At 42.5% G+C, this 17,149-nt stretch overlaps 1 protein-coding gene across 1 annotated transcript in view; it reads left to right on the forward strand.

Annotated features, from left to right (window-relative positions):
• The first annotated feature begins 11,514 nt into the window (after positions 1–11,514).
• The window catches only part of OPN5 (opsin 5), a 28,354-nt gene continuing 22,719 nt past the window's right edge, over positions 11,515–17,149 (forward strand). The window contains exon 1 of the mRNA XM_030945822.1: positions 11,515–11,594. The gene's annotated coding sequence lies outside the window, so the exon portion shown is untranslated. The remainder of the gene's footprint in view (positions 11,595–17,149) is intronic.

Raw genomic sequence — 17,149 nt, forward strand, 5'->3', positions numbered from 1 at the left:
GAGTTTTCCTTTGAGGGTGCAGTGGTGGTGTAGATGAGCCTGGTCTTCCTTGGGGAATCCAGAGGGAAAAGACTGCTGTGGTGTTCCCAGGGTCAGAGTATATCCAGGTAGGAATGCTTGGCTCCTCCCCCTGGGTGGAGCATCTCCCAATGGGATGATGGAATTTTTCAGTCATGCAGTGACACTCATTGACAGAAGATATCTCCCTGAGGGAGGATTGGTTTGTGGAAGAGATAAAGAAAACTGCCCCACCTGGTTTTAACAGGTGGCCCAATTAACAGATGAAAACTGCCCCACTTCTAACAGATGGCAATAGAATACACACCCCCAGCCGCATCTTGCATTTCCAACCTAAGACAGAAGCCCTGGAGGCTGTGGCTCTCAGGGCTGGTGTGGAGCTCCCAGGCAGAGTTAAACACATTATCCTTGTAGAAATGGTTTAATGGCTGATCTGTGTTAGACTGTGACAAAGCAAAGGTAAATCTGTTTTCTTCTCATGGCATAGACGCACAAGAGACCTCATCAAAACAAAGATCAGAATTTAGTGAAGTATCTATAAATATTCATTGTTTTTTTGAATGACTGTCTCCTATATAATGGTTTGAATTCCCTTAAAGTTCTTGGGAATGAAGGAAAAGCACTGAATGCTTCACTCACACCTGTATTTTTTCCCTAGTTTCCAAAGTAGCCCTGGACTTCACTTTTGTCACAATTAATCAGAAAAAAAATTGCTGGATAGAAGTAGAAAACTTTTGTTTTGTTTGTAAGTAGAAAACTTATTGCTAAAAGAAATTGCCAGTGTGCTGTTTCAGTTTGATCTGTGCTTCCTGGTTTTGGTCAGGTTGAAATAATGAATTAAATCATGGCTGCTTTATTTTTCTCTGCAGAAATTAATTAAACTCTTTCCTAGAGAAAAGCTCAGGGACCTTGGAAGTATGCAATACACCAGCTCCTACAAGAACATGTGTGTGCAAATGTGCAGCTTATATATAATTTATATGGATGCCCTTGGATAATCTAAGCATGTTCAGCAGTGGCTGGTTAGTGTGTAATTCCCTATCATGCTATGCCTGAGTCTTTTTTGGAACATCATTTACCAGTCCTGAAGGGATTTCTCTCAAAGTTTGAAAAATTCCAGCTTTCATTCCAGTAATTATCTTTTATCCTTCCTTCTGAGCCTTCCAGGGGACATTATTTTCAAACGTTGTGTTTGCACTTCTAATGTAGTTATTTATTAAATAATTTTCTGCTTCTTGGATAGACTTATTCTCAAGTTCCAGTCTGTGTTATAAGGTCCAGTCTCTGGCTTGGAGCTCTCAGTATCCCAGCAGAGATCCTAACACTGGTGTGTCACCTTTTAGAGGGAGAGACTGCAAACAGCAAGGGATTTAAAATAAACAAATAGATCCCTCCTGAATATTTGGAATGGCTGAGGTGAAGGCTTATCCACCACCATGGGTTTGCATGTTTTCAAATCTCTTATTCCTTTAGGAAGAAAATGTTTTTAGAGGGTAACACTTCAGGCTGCACATTTTTGACTGGGACTTTACTCTGTTGCCATGTGGGACATTAGGCTCTTGTAATATGAAGGCTCTAAAATTAATCCTCTGAGTGCAGAGGGCTCTTACACAGCATTTTCTCCATGGGGCTGATGGTATGATTTATACTGCAATAAAAACATCATGAAAGAATGGTTTAGAAAAAAAATTGAGTCTGTTCTCATTGACCTGTCCAAGACTGAGCCAGGTTCATCTGCTTACCATGGCCATGAGTTCCATCTTCACCTCTCTGTGCTGGGGTCACTCAGTGCTCCACCTCTCCTTTGGTCTCTGTTTCTCAGTGAATATAATCTGTTAGGACTGTTTTAAGTAATTTCACTGCTTCATTTGGTTTTTCTCACCTTTTAATTCTTACTCTACTAATTTTATCATCTCCCAATTAATCTACTTCGGTCTCAGAATATCAACTGTCTTGTTAAAAATATACTGTCATAGTAAATGATTTAAACACATGCCAAATTTACTTGCATTAAACATACACTTAATATTTTAGATATATAATTAGAAAATAAATTCTCTGCTTCTTTGTGTGTTGAAATAATGAAAACCCCACCTTGAGCCATAGTTTGATTTATAGAAAAGCTTTTTGGATTTAATGTTAGCTCACAATTTGAGGACAAAAACAGCATTAGCTTTGCAACACTTGTTGTAATGTGAACAAGAATTAGTCTTTAAGAGGTGATTAGTTTGCTTATGGAGAAAAAGTACAAATAATATAATGCCTGTTTCAAGAATTAGGCAACTTTTTTTGTTGTTATCAGGACATATTTTGTATAGAAGCAGAGGTACTTTTGTTTCCTCTCATATTAATGATTAAAAAGCCCTTAAAACCCAATTTGTCCTTATTCAGAACACTTAGAGTGCCTTTTTTTTTTTCAAATACTGCTAAGGTTCTTGGTCCTGCTTCCCCTACTAAGAAGTGAAGAAGTAGCTTTTTTATTAGAAATGCATTGAGAGAATCATAGAATCATTAAAATTGGAAAAGGCTTTTAAGATTATCAAGGCCAACCATCAACCCACCACAATGACTAGTCAAAAAAGGAGATTTTATTTGCAAGGAGACTTGCTTTTACTACCTTTAGCACCTGTGTAATATTGCTATGGGATGACACAAAAATGCCTCTCAGGATAATTGGAGGACATTATTTTAATTGCTATCTTAACAAAGAACTTTAAAGAATTCAATCTCTTATTGAGTTTAATATTTAAAAGGACAAAGTGCTCATAAACCCCATAGACCGGGAAATTAAAATGTCAATATTTTCTCAGAAACTGGGGTACTTCTGCATTTGTAGTTCCATATAGTCACATCTAACTGTCACAGAGACAAAAAACCATCCTCAATCCAAAGGCAAATATTGCTTTTGACTGATTTAAGCCGCCAGGAATACACCAGATTTGCACCTGTCCCTGATGCCCATCAGGAGAAGACTAAACCAGCACAGCCAGGGTGAGTTGGCAGCAGGAGCATTATCAGGGTCACAGCAGCTCCTTGCCACTGGTGCCAGCCAGGATTTCCATTCTATGAACAAACTCTGGTCTCCAAAATGATGTAGTTACATCCAAGCCCTCTTTTGGCAACATTTCCTGGCCCAGAGTTGGGATTTCTTGGTTGGGTGCTGGTTTCTTTTGGCCAACTGTGTGGTGAAAAGTTCGCCTTAAGTGCAGGTGACAGATTGAGTGCCAGGGAAGGATTTCCCAGCAGGGATGTGGCCAATGAAATCTGAGTCACCCTGAAGTCTGAAATAAGTGGAAATGGGGTGAGGTAGATAATGTGCAAGGACAAGGGAGGTGCTTAGGAAATAATGTGAGGAACTGCTCTTAGTTTTTTCCTAGGCTCAGTTTATCTTGACATGAAAGACTCTTCCCATCATGGTCTCCACACAACCCTCGTTCCACTGATGTCAAAAAACTGGATGGTCTCTTATGTTTTATCACAGAAATCTTTCAAAAATACAGAGAAAATGAATCACTCAAGTATGGGATATAAATACAAATAAAATATATAAAAATATTGAAAATATAAAGAAATAAAATATATAAAAATTATATAAAATATACAAAATATAAACCCTGGGTGTAGTGTCTCACACCTATTACAACCATATTCAAGTGGAAAAATAGGAACATTTCCTTTGTACTATTTTCCAGAAAAAATAATTATTTTTAAGGCAATAATCTTCTGCTGTGATTATATATCTATAAAATGTATAATTTTTTTTTACTAACTACACTAAAACTAATTTAGTTTTTAATTAATCCACTAGAAATGGATCAATGATGAAAGCTCCACAAGCTGATATTTCACATCTCCAAGCACATCTCCAATGCCTTCTAGGTGACCTGAGAAACTTACAATTTTTCTTTGTGGCATTGAAGGAAATTCTGTTTAGGACTGGGTTTTTTTGGTGGAAAAGTTCTTAATTTGATGGTAGAACCTTCTTACCACTGTACTGCCTGCAGAGACTTGCCTGCCCCCACACCTGCTCTTACCCAGCTGGGACAATCCGTGTTGGCAATGAGCTGTGGGCATAACTCAGAACAGGCACAACAGTCTCCAAAACACCTCACAGCTCCTTGGTTTCCCTTCCAAGTAAATAAACTCCAGCCTGGTCCAAGTATTAAAATGTGTAACATGCATAGGGAAGCAGCAGCGCCTTGGAAGGGAGCAGGGTGAGAGGGGAAAAGGCAAATGATAGACTGGGCTGAGATGTGGAATTGCACAGGGAGCTGAAAAGAGATGTCCCTACCCTGAAACTCTAAACGGGATTTTGGGGATCGTTGCATCATAGAAGATGCAGTTTAAATGAATGAGGACGTATTTTCAGAAATTCTCCTTTCTTCTTTTACTCCTCTCCTCTCCTCTCCTCTCCTCTCCTCTCCTCTCCTCTCCTCTCCTCTCCTCTCCTCTCCTCTCCTCTCCCTCTCCTCTCCTCTCTCTCTCCTCTCCCTCCTCCTCTCCTCTCCTCTCCTCTCCTCTCCTCTCCCTCTCCTCTCTTCTTCTCTCCTCTCCTCTCCTCTCCTCTCCTCTCCTCTCCTCCTCTCCTCTCCTCTCCTCTCCTCTCCTCTCCTCTCCTCTCCTCTCCTCTCCTCTCCTCTCCTCTGTTTTGTCCAAAGTGTACCCAGAGTAAAGAATGACTCGAAAATACAATTTACACATGTAGTTGCCATTGGACATCTCAGCTGGTGGCCTCAGCTGAGTCATCCTTGTGTTAAACTGCCTGATGTGGCTGCTGCAGTTTTTGATCTCTGCTCCTTGTTGGAGGTCATGCAGGCAACAATCAAATCTTCTCGTTGTGGTGAATAAACCAGAGACTCCAGGGGAGACTCATGTGACATCCTGGGAATCAGGTATTACCAAATTTGGCTTTTAAATGAACACGTATAATAAAGCATGAATCAACAGAGGTGGATAAAAAAAATAATTCCATCTGTTTCTTTCACCTCTTTCTCCCAGGAGAAAGGAGCTGAAAAAAGCCCAGAGCCATAGGAAAAGGTACAACATTACTTCAAGGATATGGAGTCCATAAAAAAAATCCAACTTTTCATGGAATCACAGAATCATTTAGGTTGGAAAAGACTGGGTTGGAAGGTGAATATCATCAGGTCCAACCATTAACCCAGAACTGCAACCGACCACTAAACCAAGCCCCTCAATGCCACATCTACATGTCTCTTAAATACCTCCAGGAATGGTGATTCCATCACTTCCCTGGGAAACCTGTTCTGGTGCTTGACAGTTCTTTTGGCAAAGAAATCTTTCAGATCACATTCATTAAAACAAAACAAAACAAAACAAAACCCTATTAATTTCATGCCTTCTGCCAAGTTCTGCAAACAGTTTGTATTTTTTTGGGATGTGATACCAAGACAATCTCAATTCTCTCTGCTGCTGACTCAAAAGGGTGTAGTCAGACCAGGCTGCCAGTATGCCCAGGAACTGAATAAACAGGAGCTGAAATGAGAATCACAAAGTTAAAATCATTATTATCTCTAAAGGATTGTGTTGGAGCAGGGGTGACTCCACAAGTGGAGTCTTATTCTCCCAATTAGGAGAAATTGTTTGGATGGAATCTTACCACTTATCACAACTTGCTAAGCCAACTGGCATAAGTTGGATTAGTTTAAGAAAACTTACACAAATAGCAGGGAGGTTTGCAGCTGAAAGAATGGCAGGTACAACCTAAGCACATCTCTTCAGGTAAAGATGGACAAGGGAAGGGATTTGCTATCAAAGAAGGGATTTGCTGCTCCAAAAAGTGAATTTGGCGGTTCCCCTTGGGTTGCCTATGGTTCTGCATCTCCTTTATCTATGTTTTTGCTGTTTTTTCAAAGCATTAAAAGACATAAAATTAGAGATTTCCACTAGTTTCTGTTTTTGAGGGAATCAACAAGTTCAAAAGTTATTGGAGAAACTATGGACAGTGTAATTGTGTGGTCCTCATTCCCCTAAGAAACTGAGAAGCAAGTAAACGGCTTAACTTTCATTCAGTTTTCAGAATTAATATGTATTTTCAGAGATGAAGAAATTAAAAATTAATTTTAGAAAGTATCTAACATCAGAAATTTTAATTTCAATTTTTTAACCAAACTACATTTTCCCATTTCTCTTTAACTAATTTCCTCTTCTGAATGATTCTATGATAAAAGTGTTTCTGGGGTTTTTTTGTTTTTGGGTTTTTTTTTTGGTTGGTTTTTCTTTTTCCCTCATGCCTAAAGATAAAAAGCTGACAGATATTTAAACTTTGATGTTTCACATTTCACCAACTCCCATTAGGTGGGATGGATTTTAGCTTGCACATAAATTATCTTTATATGGCATAGGATGACCTCTAGAATTCTGCTCACCTGCACTTCACTGGCTGTTTCTTTGCTCTGTGCCATCCCTGTCCCTCCTCTTGGGAGGCTGGGGACCAGTGGCTGAAAGCAGAGCATCCCAAGGTGTCCTCTCTGCTGGAGAAAGGCCTTTTTTGAAGTGAGATGTACCCAGATGGCCTGAGAGAACTGTCAGCAGGTGGCCTAGTTTGAAGTTGTCTTTGGCAAGTTCTGCACACCCAGAGGACAGAATTAGTGGCTTGATTGATCACACAGATTTTATATGCCTTAGTAAGAGAAATGCATTCCTCCATGCAGGCTTGCTGAAGGAGAGATTGCCAACGTTTGCAATGGAGGCTGGTGCAAGGTGTTTTGGAAGGATGTGTGAGGAAAAGTTAAGAGTTAGGATTAATTTTAGACCTAGTTCTCCAGTTCTAGAAAACTTGGCATTTTTATAGGGCAATTCACTTGACTACTCTTCATTCTTAGTGAGATGAAATGGCCTCTGTGATTACATATTTAAGAAGGAAGGAAAAAAGCCTCCCTGTTGGGGTGAGAATGTGTGAGAGGAGCAGCTCTGCAGACACCAAGGTCAGCTCAGAAGGAGAGGCAGGAGCTGCTCCAGGAGCTGGAGCTGAGGTTCCCCTGCAGCCCCTGGTGAGGCCCATGGGGATGCAGCTGTGCCCCTGCAGGCCATGGGGGTCCCTGGGGAGCAGAGATCCGCCTGCAGCCAGGGAGGAGCCCACAACAGAGCAGGGGATATCCAAAGGAGGCTGTGGCCCTGCAGGGAGCCTGTGCTGGAGCAGGGTCCTGGCAGGACATGGAGCCCCATGGAGAGAGGAGACCAGGCTGGAGGAGCATTTCTGGCAGGATTTGTGAACCTGCAGGGGGCCCCACTGGACCAGCCCGTTCCTAAGGGACTGCAACCTGTGTGAGGGATCCACACCAGAGCAGAACTCCAGCTTGTGGGAAGGACTCACACTGGAGCAGTTCATCCCGGGATCTGGATCTGTCTCCTGGGAGAGGAAGCCCACACAGGAGCAGGGAAAGAGCATGAGGAGTCCTCCCTTGGAGGAGGAAGGAGTGGCAGAAACAGCATGTGATGAACTGACCACAGCCCCTGTCCCTGTGACCCTCCTGAGGGCAGGAGGGCCAGAAAAGCCAGGGTGAAGCTGAGCCCTGGAAAAAGGGAGGGGCTGGGGAAAAGGGTTTTGAGATTTTATTTTGGTTATTACCCTACACATTTGCTGAGCAAGCTGTCTCCCTTCCAGAGGCTGGGCACTGTGGAGAAGGTCTCAAGGGTGAGGGCAGTAGAGCTCCTCCAGTGTCATGCCAACAGGGGAGACCTGGGCATGACCATCACTGCTCTGCTTGGCAAATCCTGCCCCAGCAGGGATATTTAAAATATCTTTCAGAATGGAGTGAGTAGACCCAGCAGAGTCCAAGGCTCAGTTAACACGTTCTGGCAGACAGATGAGCCCCCAGGGGAGGATGGCACCCACCTCACCCAGCTCTTCTGTGCCTCAGGCTTTGCGCTGGCGTGGTGTTAATTGACTGTGTCACATGCTGCTGTTTATGACAGGGGGGTTTGTACAGCCTGGCCCTCTAATGAGCCCTGGCATCTATTTCTCATTGAGACAATAACAGGAATAGGAATAGTTTAATTGGACGTGTCCAGATGGATGAAGCCTTGCACTCAAATCCTTCCTTCCAGTTCTTATAGCTGAGGATGAAATCATGTAAGCAGAGCAGGGAGTTAATTTTTATCTCAGCTGACCAGTGTGACATTAAGCATCAAGCCACAATTATTTTTTTTTTAATAACCATGTGAGTAAATGCACTGAGCATTTCAGACACCCTGCCTTTGGCACATGACCACATTTGCCCTGCCCTGGTGTTCTTTGTGCTGCACCAGGATTTCCCCACAGTGCTGGGCAGTGAGCATGGAGCTTGGCTGTGCGTCATGGGGGTGTTGAAAAGACACCTTGCAGGGCTGTGGTGTATCAGTAATGGAAATGCTGCCATTCTAAATTATTCCTTATTTCCTGTTGCATTAAATCAATATTTTTTTTTTTTTTTAAAGCTGCTTTAAAAATAGAAAGAATAATTGAATGAATGAACTGGTAGGCTGAAGGATATTTTTCTTTGTACCTTTCTTTTTTCTTGTATATTTTTTTTTCCTAAAAAATCAATAAAGTATTCAGTTTTCTGTCCTTGCAAGCATGTTCAATATTACTTTTTATTTCTCTGTTTCTCATGGTACATGCCACTTATGTTCATTCAAGCTCGGGGAGACCAGCAGTTTCTTAGATTTCTTCAATCAGTGAAACATTTTCCAAAGTGTGGGGTTTTTCCCCCTGAGATTCCTGAAAAAATTGTTCAACAACTTGAATCCTTGAGTCTCACCTCTTCACTAAGCCTGAACTAGCTCATAAGACAGTTCACAATGTTCAACTACATCCTCAGCCTGGCCTGGCACAATCAAAATCTTCTAAAATTCCTCAGTTTTGTGGTTTGCCTGGGGATATTTTTGTACTATTTTTGTTAGTGAACTTCTTTTCCAGCCATCTATGAACCCTTGCTGTGCCAAGATTTTCACTCACATGTGGTTTTTTGCTGGGATTTTGCCATATGTAGTAAGACTGAATCTTACCAAATATGAGCAAGTCCAAGATTTAAAGTTACTGGACAAGGACTATGATTAAAAAAATAACCCTCTCACCACTTTTCTTATTTTGCTGTTAAGATTTTAGCACCCTGACTACTTTGCTGCTTGAGCAACGAAAGCAAGTCAGGACCAGTCAGTAAGACCAGTTAGGATGGGAGCTAAGATGAGGACAACATCATTGATCTGTTACTAACAATGACAGTGTCACCACCTGCAATAAACTGGGGAATAAACCCAATTTCCTTCCATTGCCATCTGTCATGAGTTGCTAGCCAAGATTTCTGCAAACTCTTTCCTAGAGATAATGTCCATGATGGACATGCCCCAGAAGGATTTTGATATATACTTCATATTTACTGGTTTTTGACTCCGTAGCAACTATCAAAGTTCTCTTTAAAGCAACTATTGTTTGGAGAAGAACCATGTTCCTGCTCTCTCCTGGTGTGAAGGGCTCTGGATGGTGCTCTAAATTACACTCATCTTTTCCTTCTTTTTCATCTGTGCCTTTTCCAAGTCCTGCCCATCCTGAATTATGCTGCTCTCTTTAGCTCTCACTAAATGCTGATGGTTTTTGCTCTGCTCCATGCTGATGTGAAGGACTGGAGGTGAAAAGGACACCAGGTGTCCCCTGCCCTCAGGACATTCCCTACAAAGCAGGCAGCTACCTTGGGCTTTTCCCCAGGATTGTGGGCAGCAGCAGAAAAGGGGTGGTTTTGGGGGCTCAGAGCTCCACATCCCAAGAGCTTTCCTGGTGTCTGCAGCTGTTTTGGCAAACACTGACAGTTTGGAAGACTGAAGTTCTGACCTAGAGTGAATTTTCTCTTTGGAAAATCATGTGCTTTTCACCTTTCTCTGCCAGGGTTCTTCACCCCCTGAATAAAACATGGCATTAACAATGAGCGTGTTCTGCAGAGCAGCCTCCAACCAGCTGAACATAAAGCTCTGTGCTCCTTGATCCTGCAGTGAACTGGCCTCAAGTCACTTGCCACACAGGGTCTCTGATGGTGCATCCTGCATTTTGGGTCAGTTAGAAAGCCTTTCTGGAGTTTCATGATTCCTCTCTTTACATGCAGTGCTTTTGGGCTGAAGGACCTGAGTGTGCCAAGGAGGGGTGAACTGACTGGAGCCAGTCTGTACCCAAAAATTGGGCTACTCCCAGTTCTTTCATAAGGAAATAAGTAAACAAGTTACTTTTCTTTTTTATGTAACCATCAGAGAGTGGTATCCAGCTTTACTGTGAGACTCTGCCCTGGCTCAGAGGAATCTCAATATTTCTGGAAATCATTTGCTGCCTCTTATCTTCTTTCACCATTTAAGGAGAGAATCCTTTTTCTTATCTTTTACTGCTAGAACACAATCCTTCCACCTTTGGTAAGCATAGAAAGACACCCATGAAATCATTACAATATTTTTTAAAATGAAACCAAAAGATTGTCATCATCTCTATTTATCTTTAATACTAAAATGTCGAGTGAAGTCACTTATTAAAATCTTTCAGTGACTTCTGCAGGCTCTTAATTCCTAGCCCCTGCCAGAAAGGTGATAGGGGTAAGTGTTGAGTTACAAAGCATTTAAAAATGTTTGCTGCAATATTCTTTTTGTATTCAGGACTGGACTCAGTTTGCTGTGTTACCTAGGAAAGTGATTCTTGACCACAGCTGATGAAAGAGAACTGACTCTGAGATTCAGCTGTACAGGTTCAGAAATCTGCCTCAGTGAAGAAAATCGAGGATCAATCCCTCTATTTCATCTCTGCAAATTTCTTTTGCAGGCTTCAGATTTTATTTTGCTGCAGTGTAGAGTGAAAGAGCTCTACTTAATGTAAAAATTTTCAGAGTTTTTGAGGGGTAGTGATGATTACACACACATCTTTTTACCATCCAGCCCAGTCCTCTAAGTGCCTGGTGGTGCTGGTGAAGAAAAGTGAAATGCAATACTGAAAGAAGCTTTTATTACCTCTGTGAAAGCAACTTTTGGTATTAGGGATCTTTTTCCTCTCTTACCAGAAAAGTAAGAATAACTTGATGAGAAAAAGCACCTTCAAGTTTAAAAGCATCCCCCGTTCTGTGTGGTGGGGGTGATGCACAGGATTCCAGCAGGGCTGGCAGGAGGGACCCAGCAGCATGTGACATGTGCTGTGACACTTTCCTGGCTCTGGCTGAGCCCCCTCCTCTGCCTGCTCACTCCCTCCGAGGAGCCCCTGCCCTTTGGGAAGCTGCCTGGCACGGGCAGAGGGGCAGGATGCTCCAGAGAGGGAATTTCACGGGGTGAGATGGATGATGGACAACAGCAGCACCGGGGAGAGGGAGAGAGGGGGAGGAAGAGCGCAGAATCCACGGTCAGGGAGCCCGGGATGGGAAGGGGGAGAAGGAGGGAGATTGGCTCATACTGAGGAACAGAACGATTTTCCCCTCTCCCTCTTGAACTCTAAAACTTGAAACACCAAGAGCACTGTGGATTTATGCTTTTACAGATCACTGTGGTCCAGACTTTGAAACAAAAGCAGCTGTGGAGCTCTAGGGGGGATGCTCTATACAGAGTTCGTTAATAAGGTAAGTCCTTTTTCTCTTCCTGTTCTGGTAAGGTGCTGAAAGTCTGGGTATTTACATGCAGGTGCAAAATGGCAAAAAGATAAACATCAGGGTGCTTACCTTACCTATTTTCGCTGTATTCTTAATTTAGGGCCATTTTCATATTATCTTTGCCCATTCTTAGTTTCGCAGAGAATTCTTTTGATTGCTATTCTATTTTTCTTCTCCTTCCTGTAGAATAAAATGTTTCATCCTAGAAATGAAGCTGTCAGGGTGCAGACTTCTGAAATGCACCTAAGAAATTCAGAAAAAAATTCCTGAAAGTTTTGATATTGCACGGTGTCCTTTTTATTCTTTTCTCTCCTCCACCCCTTCTGAAGGCATTGGAGTCTCCAGGCATGTGTGATATAACCAGGGATGATTTCTTGATGTAACAGGACTGGCCAGTCTAATGCAGTCCTGATAAATATTGTCCTTTTTGGACTGGTGTTTCCATTAGTCAATCTGAAATTCTGCCCAAATCTGGCACTGTCTTTATCACAGAATGAATTTGGAAGAGAACTGATAATTTGTGTCTTTGGGCAATACCAGGAGCCTAAAACATTGATAGATTTGATACTGATTCTGTTATTATTGATTTTATGCTGATCGTTGGTTAATTTCAAAGTAAGAAATTAAAATTAGTATCCCAAAACATTCCCTTACAACAAGGGAGAAAGTATTTGCAGAAACTTTGCTCTCAGACAGAAGGGAACTGCCTGGAGTTGTACAACTGTAGGTCAGCACAGGGTTGTGATGGCATTTTGCACCAAAGAAAATGCAGTTCTTTGTATTTAGCCGAACCCTAAGCTTCATTTAATAATAAAATAGCATTGAAGTAGTCACCTGAGAATCAGGCATCAGCAAATCCTTGTATTTACTTGCATTTGGAGGATGTTTCTTTGCTGAGCTGGAGGCAGACACCGGCTCTGTGTGCCTGCCTGCACCCCAACCTGCAGTGCTGAACTTCCTCAATAGTAAACAGGCAGCAAAAGGACAATTTTAATATCAGGGTCAGCCTGTAAAAAGAAAAGAGAGATCCAGCAGAGAGAGAAAGTTGCATTCCCAGCCTCTGACGCGTTACATGACTGCACATGATGACTAAGCCACTCTAATTAAGTTTATGAGCTGGAAAATAGTTGTGCATTTAGTTACTCCAAGCCTTATGTTTTACATGAGAGAGGATCAGATGAGATTTCATGTGCTGGTCTGCCAGGAAGCCACTTGTTTGTCCCTGGGACAGAGCCAGGTGTTTGTGTGCCTCCAGGACATTTGTTTAGTGGACAAATGGGCAGTGATTGCAAAGCAGAGCGACAGGATTTCGTCTGCAATAGGAAAACTCCATGGAAAAGTGCTCCAGGAGCCTGAACCAAAATTTTAGGTGCTGTATCTTGTGATCTGGCACTGCCGTTCTGTTCTTCATCTGGTCTTGTTTTCATGGCTTTTCCTTGTTGTTTGTTCTCCAGTGGTCTACAACTGGGGTACAGTTTTCTCTTGGTTAAAACGCCACTTGCTGGGTGACAGAGACCATTTTTTGTTCCTCTCCAAATGATGCTTGGCTGTGACTGCTTTCCATTTTCTTCTAGACAGCCTCTGCTGGTTATGTAGCTCCCACATTTGAGTGGCACATGCTTTTTTCACAAGTCAGCCTCAGGGAAGCAGGAGTGTGAAATGCTGTGCTGTCGCTACCATAGAAAGATTCAATAAAACCTTTACAGCCTCTCCAGATGCTGTGAAACGTCTACCTCTGCTTTCTTAAGCTTTCTTTTGGCTCAGGTCTGCAGAGACAGCCAGGTTCCCTCTGCAAGATCAGGAGAGGGGTAGGGCCAGATATTTGTCACTATATTTGTCACCCTACTACTTTGCTGTAGCAGGGTCACAGCATTGATCTGGTCACTCCCAGGACTCCCAGGAAAATTATTGCAAGAAAATGTGGCCCCTTCTGCCCCAGACAAGAGCAGAGGTGGGTGCCATGAAATTCATGATCAAGGTCAGCTCAAACAGAGATGTAAGGAAATTCTGCTGCGTCAGAGGGATCCCTGGAAATACAGTGGGAGCACAGATCTTCTCCTAATAGGCAGGCTATCATCACTGAGGAACTTTGCAAAGAGTGATCAGATTTTATTGCAGGGTTGTTGCCTAAGATGCTTTGCAGTTAGGTTGGGTTTATGGCCTAAAGCCCAAGCAGCGGGAAATCTCTAGTGTTGTTTATCAAACTTTTACCTTTACATGGTTCTTAATTTTAATATCCCAGATTGAGTTGTTTCAGTGCTTCTTAAATGCCTTCTATTCACCAGAAAAAATAATGCTTGGGTTTGAATTCAGGTTCCTGTGAATTTATCTTACTGCTTTCCACTCACGTTCCTGTACTTAGACCTCTTGCAATTCATGCATATTTTGTGGTATATTATCATGGTGAATTGAAAAATTTTTTCTTGCCAAGTCAATATTCTCCTGCCCTTCTGCATGTGTGTTACCTGTTCAAGGCTCTTGAATTTCCCTTTGTTGCACACAGCCCTGTTCATAATCCATTTTGCATTAACAAGGCTTTTATCAAGGGTGAATTCAGCAGATTATTGGATCTGCACTAATTATACCCCTAAAATACTGACATGAATCCCTAACATTATTCTTCCCCAAAAGGACCTACCTATATTAAGGATTTGGGAGGAAAAATAGTCTCTCTGACCTAATGAAGTAAGTTGCTTGAGAAGTGTGTGATCTCAAGTTTCCTTCATTGAGAATTTTGATTAACCTCAGGAAAAATTTACCTTGGGAGGCTGTGAAATTTCCATTACTAGGAACAGTCTGGACACTCATCTGTAACAACAAAACCAGGATTTAACCTGCTGTGAAATCAGGTAAAGGCTGAAGGAAGTATTCCATGATTTGCACCTTTAAATTCTGCTCCTGGACAAAAAAAAAAATATATATATGGCCATTTTCAGGGATATTAGCAGGTCACAGAGCATTATTTGTTGTTTTATTGAGCTATGGGACAAAACCCCTCAAATAAATTGAATAATTTGGATGACTTCAGGTTTGTGGATGTTGTTAGGTGTCCTCTGGATATTGAGAACTAACTGTATAAATTTTGAAAACAATAATACTTTTGGTTTTTCACATCAAACATTAAAAACATATCAGGCTGCTGAGACCAATCTGAAATTTCAGTTTTGATCTCTTTATAGTAACTAAATCAGTTTTCTTCTGAAGATGCTGCCCTGGGGGAAAGAAAAAAGCCCACAACTTCAGATCTCAGAGTATATCTGAAAAATCTTAGTCTGTCAGATCTAAGAACTTCATATGCACTTCATTGTACCTCCCCATCCCTTAGGACACCTTGTGGTTCATAATAATTTCCCAAACTAGCAGAACACATTATTCTTGCTTGGATCACTGACTTGGGAGCCATTGCACCAGAACACATCAATCCATTGGTCCACCCTCCCCTGTAGATGCAAATTCCATCTGCTCTTCTTTGGGGGGGGAAGAGGTTCAGCAATTTGCTGAAAATTCCACATCAAGCAGAAGAAGGGAAGAGACTTGGCAGGACCCAGGGGGTTGCTCTGTTCTTGGTCCTCCAGACCTTTCTGCTCCCTCAGAAAATTAGGGGACTGTAAGAATTTCCTTCAGAAGATGGGAAAACAGCATGGAAATGTGGGCAGTGGCAAAGCCTTGGTGTCTGATGAAATATAAATGGACAAACCCCAGCCAGGAGAGGCTGTGTCAGTGGTTTAGAGCTGCTGAGGCAGCAGTTACCCCGAAGTCCCCACCTTCTCCAGGTGATGCTGTAGAGGGATATGGGACCTAAAGGCCTCAAAGGCTGGAGTTTGTTTGGGGCATGGAAAATCTGGTGCTGGGTCTGCTGTGGTCCAGCCACTGAGGGGTCTGCAAAACCCTGAAACCAAACGTCAGTGCCAGATAAATCATGGAAATAAACCAGCTGGGGCAGGGTTTGATTGGGTATCAGGAAGGAATTCTTCCCTGTGAGGATGGTGTGGCCCTGGTACAGGCTGCCCAGAGAAGCTGTGGCTGCCTCATCCCTGGACGTGTCCCACTCTGGTTTGGATGGATCTCTGAGCAACCTGGGCTAGTGGAAGGTGTCCCTGCCCCACGGCAGAGGCTAGAACAAGATGCTCTCTAAGCTCCCTTCCAACCCAAACCACTCTATTCTGTGATTCTGTGATAAATGACAGGTAGTACTCAGGTCCTTTTGGTTGCTGTCACTCATGTCCTGAAAAAAATAATGCTTTTGGCAACTCTGTGTGCAAATTCCCTGGATTTGCCTAAACCTTAGGAAAAACATCAGGTGTTTTGTAGCAACAACCAAGATTTTTTCCCGACCTCCTTCTGTGCCCTCCTTACAGGAGGAAGAGGTCAGGAAGGTAGCCATTGTTATGTGGTGATTTCTATCCTGAAGGAGGTCGGATGGGGTGTCCTGGCCTTTGTCAGGGTGAGAACAGCCTGGCCAAGCCATGAAGGACACGTTGAAACACTCCCAGTGAGAGCTGAGGAGAGAGCAGGGAACAAAACTGATGTAGCGCTGGCAAAGCTGCATTGATTAGGCCAAACAAGAAACCTCAAGTAACTTTTTTTTCCCTCTAATCTCAGAAGTTTTGAGGCTTGATATTGAAATTTTATGGTGTCTGAGTCAGGAGTTTGTATCTCTTGAGGTTTGCTGTAGTGGAACTGTTCCATTTTAAAGAATATATTATTTAAAAGTGGAATTGTTTGTGTATTAATTAAAGATGAGTGTCTGCAGCACTGATATAAGCCTGAACCCAATTCTAATAATCAGAGTGAGTTGGTTTCTTTTGTTGTGGCTTTAAATCTGTTTTCACAGGCACTGAGGTCCTTCCAGCCCAGAATGTGCTGGAAAGAGGGCCAGCAGATGGGCTGGATGGCAGCCTGTGGGGCTCTGCTCTCTGCCCCCAGCTTTGGACAGCAGAAACAGACCAGTGTGGAATCTTTTGGTCTTCTGAGGCAGCAAAGCCAAAAACAAACCAGTCCTTGATGACTGGATTATTTCCCAGCGCTTGTCCAAGTATTCCTACCACACTGCATGAAGCACTTATGTCACAAGATACCTTTGGGGAGCCTGGGTTTTCATCTATGGTTATTAACCAGAATCAAGGAATCAGTTATAAACAGGGTTATCATTTTCTTCTTTCTTTTTGTTTTTCTGTTTTCTTTTTAGGCTTGAAAAGTGTAGAGCCTTGGTAAAATGAAGGTCCCCAACAGCAGCTGTTTTGCTCTGCAGATCCACTGCTGTGGGTCTGCCCTGCCTAGGAAAGTGAAAGTAGCTGCAGACACTAAATTATTATTTTTAGAAATTATTGCATGTTTTTCAAAGCCCAGTAATAAGTCTTACTGCATAGTCTTGAAACTGAAAAGAAATAGAAGTTCCTAACCAGGGCTTTATTTAAAACAGCTGAGTGTTGCTTAGCCTGAGGTGGGGACCACATCCACAGAGGGCAGTGAGGAACTGGCTGCCAGAGAAGCTGTGGCTGCCCCATCCTTGGAAATGTTCAAGG

This window comes from Camarhynchus parvulus, chromosome 3, assembly GCF_901933205.1.
Source record: "Camarhynchus parvulus chromosome 3, STF_HiC, whole genome shotgun sequence".
Lineage (NCBI taxonomy): Eukaryota > Metazoa > Chordata > Aves > Passeriformes > Thraupidae > Camarhynchus > Camarhynchus parvulus.